This window comes from Saprolegnia parasitica (assembly GCF_000151545.1).
Source record: "Saprolegnia parasitica CBS 223.65 unplaced genomic scaffold supercont2.48, whole genome shotgun sequence".
Lineage (NCBI taxonomy): Eukaryota > Oomycota > Saprolegniomycetes > Saprolegniales > Saprolegniaceae > Saprolegnia > Saprolegnia parasitica.
In genome coordinates, this window is record NW_012156442.1 from 137,069 (window position 1) to 142,466 (window position 5,398).

Consider the following 5,398-nt stretch of genomic DNA (forward strand, 5'->3'; position numbering starts at 1 on the left):
AAGGATTTGGCGTCGACACGGGCTTGGACTTTCGACCACTGCTGCAGCACAAGTCGTGCCAGTGCGCGAAGGAATCCGCCGGCGCCTACACGGACGCGGCGCCGATGGCCACTTACGTGCCGGGGCAAAAGGTGTGCGTCGCGTACCCGGCCAAGAACCACGTGGCGGCTCCGTGCACGAACGCGTACATTCCAGACACGGGCGTCCGCATTTTCCGCACCACGTCGGCCAATGCGTCCGACCCCGCGCTCCACGAGTGGCCGATCGAGTACCAGCACCTCAACGGGGTGCACCAAGAAGGCGTCATCGACTACAAGGGGTTCCAGCACTGCCCCAAGTTTTGCGACGAGAAGGGCGGGATTCGCGACCAAGGCCGCGCGCTCTGCAGTCTCTGCTTCAACCTCGAAAATGACATTGCGCCCGGCGTGTACTCGTTCCAGTGGCAGTGGAACTTCAACACGGTCAAGGACGTCTACGCCACGTGCTGGGAAGCCCGCGTCCGCGCCTAGTCGCAGTACTGAGGTAGAATGTCCGCTACAATCGACTCGTATCAACTTGACGTTTGTTAATTTTGTTTGTTCCAGCGCGTTCGAACTTTCTAGTCAAATATCTATCTATTTATCTATCTATCTATCTATCTATCTATCTATCTATCTATCTATCTATCTATATATCTATCTATCTACCTATCTATCTATCTACCCTGAGGTACCACGCCTTGCACTGGAGAGCGCCACGTCATGAAACCGTCGAACGTGCTGTGAAGCGTTCTGCGAGACTCATTCGAAGTTGCACTGCAAAAATAGTTACAGCCCCATCATTTAATGGGGAGTCGTCAAATACTCCAAGAGTGGCACAACGTGCCTTGGAGCAGCTCCATGCAGACGTAAAGAGGACTTGACAACCATGATTTCGTTCTCGTCGCAGGCTCTTGAATCCAGGCGCAAGGTGGCGGCTGAAATCTAGAAGCATTTAGCGACAAAGCAGTATCTCAAGCGACACCAAAAGCCCGCGACGGACCCAGGTATCCAGCGTGACGCTTATCCAACTGGAGATCATACCTTCTCGGCCTTTTGGCTAAGATCAAGTGTAGTATCTGTTCTAATCAGTGTGAAAACTGATTTCCACACTTCGGTGTGGTTTTTTTTTCACATTCATTTTTACAAATTCCGAGAGTCCAGTTGGCTTGCCACTGACTTTTGGACTGGTTTCCGAGGGCCTAGCACTCCTCCCTTGCGAAGCCTACCTACAATTTGAAGCAAGCTGGCTTGGCTCCTTTTCTCACCGTTTTACACACGTATGTCTCCCTTTTCTTTACTAGTACATGTGTAGAGCTGCAAGAAAAAACATTTTGTACGGTGTGCTTGAGTGTGTTTCTCGTGGATAAACGTTTTACACACGCGTAAAATGCACACGACGTGGTAAATGGGCCACACAAACATCAAGACGATTTCGACGGCGACAACCAGTGGTACAACCCAAACCCTACAAAAGCGGGTGCGGTGATATGGCCCAGTGGTTGAAGCATTATATTTGCCGCGGGAAAATGGTCGAGGGATCGATCCCTCGAAAAGGATCTAGTACCAAGGGCCCCTAAGCAAAATAACCTTTGTAATACCACAAACTCTTTTTGTAGTACACACATATGACAAAAATGTGGAGACACCTCCATGCAATCGACGCTGCAAGAGTGTGGAAGCAAAAACGCCAGAAAATCTCAGCATCGGTATATACATTAGACGTCTGCACTGACACGGCACGAGCAGCCTCGTACACAATCACCTCTCGTACATAGCATAATCCGACCAACTAGGCGCTTGCACACGACAACTACGAGACTTGGCTACCGCACATATACCATGTGACATTATAGAGTTCTGCAATGTACAGTTGTCATGCAGTCATGTTGCATGGAGAAAGGCTCGTTCGTATATTCCCTTGCTGACGTTGACGCCGCGCCAGATTCAAGCAACTACAGGTTGACATTTGTAGATGCATACGGCGTACTAGTACTAGAGTCATGCTTCTTCTGGACGGTACGTTCGTCGTCATCGGCTGGGAATCCTGTAAATGACACGATGAATTTTGACAACTTTATCGAACCACGAAAGAGCTCGGCGACGGTACAAGCAAATTTCTAGGTGCTCGCGATCATGCCACCGCACGGGCAGCTCTCCTTTCATGGTGGTTTCGTCGAATCGAGGATGCCTACGAGATGGCCGCGCATCTCGGTTGCGGTTATATTGGTACTACTCAGTAGCCGCTACAGGCTTTCACTAGTGAGTGATCCTTGCGTTTTGTGGGAACAACGGACAGCAACCAAAAGTGTTTGGGCTTTGCACCCAAAAGTAGCTCTGATCTCGTTATGGCACCCTCATGCATCACTGTGCGGGATGGTGCCGTGTTACGACATATCTGTAGCTAGCCAAAGGCACGCTGCTCGAAAGAGTGAGTACAAGTATTGTTGTTGGTCAAAGTTGACACCACATGGAGTGCTTTCGATTTACAGTCGCCCGCACCTTAAACCGACAGAGATCGACGACCTTTTTTGGCGGTCAAAATATCGAATGCAAAGCTGGTATGCATGTCAAACGCACTGTAAATCGATAGCCAAGACAAAGAGGAACACCTTGACAATTTGATCTTCTTCGTAGCAGGTTTAGTTGTGGAGAATTTGAAACTCGAAGTGAGGTCATTTACAGAGGCGGAGGCTCAAATATGTCCACCCTCACGGTGCGTACACCGGGTCGCCACACCCATTATCCGGATCAAAAAACACTATCCGGATGATGTGCCCCGGGTCATAATTAATAGCACTCAGCCATGGGGCGCAGGACCAAGCGCTTTGCAGCTGGATCGCGCCAAGGCGGCTCGTGAGGCCGAGCGTCAAGCACTTGCGCTAGGTGGCGTCACCGAACTGGACTGCCAAGAGAGCGACAGCAGCGAAGAAGAAGGCGACCGCGCTCACGAGCCTTGCCTAATGGTACTCGTACGTCCTTTGATCCACCCTTGACTGACGAATTCCATTATGAAGAGCCGCATGTGCATGAAGTCGACATGGATAACGATGACGAGATTAATCTATGGAGCGAGCGCGATGCGTGGGGCGATGCTGTGCAGCCAGACCTTGGCGCAACGTATGCAGCACGAAAACGGGACGCCCAAAGGCCTTCTCACGATCCTCCGCGAGCGCGAGATACTCGGCCCTTCCGAGACGATTCGCGGGCATTGCAGGAAGACGCCCTGTGCGACTGAAGAACCGTATTCTTTCTGCGCGGTCAATTTGCTCGACCACCAACCCGACTTTGCCGCTCAGAAGTCCATGCTTGAAGCACTGTGCTTGAAGAGGTCTTTGAAGGTAGCGGTCTCCCCAAGTTCCATCCCGAGTTCAACCCGATCGAAAATTATTGGGGCAGCGCCAAGGTCTACTGCCGCCAACACTGCGGCTACACGTTCAAGAGCCTCCACGAAACGGTTCCATTGGCTCTCGCTAAAGTCCCTCTGCAGCATGTTCAGCGCTTCGAGCGGCGTTGTCATCGCTACATGCAGGTGGGTGTACGCAGCGGCTTCCACCGCATCTCGCAGAGTTTGCCGTCAAGAAGTACAAATCCCATCGCTCCATTCCGTCGGTGTTCCTCATGGAACGCATGGAGGCCGAATTTGCAGCTAAAAAGACCTAGAAACCAACGTATATTTGCCCTCTTTTCTTCTCGTGTGCGTTCTTCAGCTCTCTGCGGTGTCAAAATGACGCTAGGAAGGATTTCACGTATTGAAAATTTTCCGACCAAATTTGTCCACTTTGACTGAAATTGTCGGGTTAAGCTGCGGGCCACTATACACAATGATAACAATAGTAAACTACAGTACGGTAGTAGGGAATAGAGTCGAAAATAAAGAATGAAATAAAACAAAGGACTTCTCATAACACCAGCGTCCGCTCACACCGTCTTGGAATAGCAACGGTGGACGTTCATCAAGAGCCAGCAACTCAAAACTCAATTCGAGTTTCTGGCCGACATCCCGAGTCAACGGACGTGGTCACATACGATCATCAAAGTCATTTGTGATGTCAACTTTGAAAACAAAGTAGAACTGAACTGTACTGTAGAATTTGATCCTGTAAAAGTACGGTCTTGCTCTTTTTTACTGTAAATCTTACATTGCTACGAAAGTATTTGAGACATTCCTGATGTCAATTGCACCGTTGCACAAGCAAAGGCCAATGTGATAGTGTCATTTCTGCATGGCGCGTACAAATCCGCATAAAACCACGCGTTTCCGCATACGAGCAGGTGGTTTCGCAGGAAGTAGCGTATATTTACGGTAAATTTGGTCTTGGCAGCGTGATTTCGATTACGAACACCATTTGACGTTTGGATACTACACGATATCACGTGCTTCTTATAGTGTATGTACTACATTGGCAAATACCCTTTCAACCAGGATCAAGTAGGACCTACGTCCGAAACGTGCGCTTCCAACAGGCTTCTCGCGCATTGCAGACACAGTGTCCCGAGCAAACGTAAATGTGCACCACTACTTGTACCGGAGAGCTAACGCAACCGCTTCAGCGTTTCTCAACCAAGCCAGCGCTTCCGACTACAGCAACCCTACTGATGGCCTCGTCCATCGACTCGATGCCACCGTCGAGCTACCGCTGTACATCGAGAGGGCATCAATTAACGACGACTTGTCCAGCGATAAAAGCACTGGTTTCGAGCGACAAGGTTCGCGTCCATTGCGCTGGATTTGCAAAATGCTGGATTTCGGCAGCCCCTTTCTCCGTGTAGAGGCATTAGCCAACACGAACAAAGCATCGGTCACCCGCGCAATCCAGCGACTGCCAGACTCAAGGAATAAAAATTGTTTTCCTCGCTCGGACTCGACTCCAGATATGTAGCCCCGTTAGCTTCTAGGGCGGATTCGAGGCCGTGTCCGCACGCCACCGACCGGCCAGTGTCGCACTCGCGGCTGCCACGGGGTCGTTCATATCTCTCGTTTGAAACGGCCCATCGTCGCACGATGCGGCGGTTCCGATGCCAGCGTCCGAGCCGTCGATCGCACTCACTTTGCCTTTGCATCTACGACTCACAAGCATGTTGACGTCCACCTCCATTTTGAGCCTCCTCGCTGCGACCGCGACCGCGCACTCGTGGCTCGGTATGCATCGCTTCCTAATGACACTATTTCCCAACAGCTTGTGTTGCACTGACTAGAATGCACCGACTATGACGCATCGACGACCGCCAACCAAGAGTTTTGGAACCCGTCGGCCTGCAACGGCTACGCGCGCTGCGGGAGCCGCCAGAAGGCGCAAGGATTTGGCGTCGACACGGGCTTGGACTTTCGACCACTGCTGCAGCACAAGTCGTGCCAGTGCGCGAAGGAATCCGTCGGC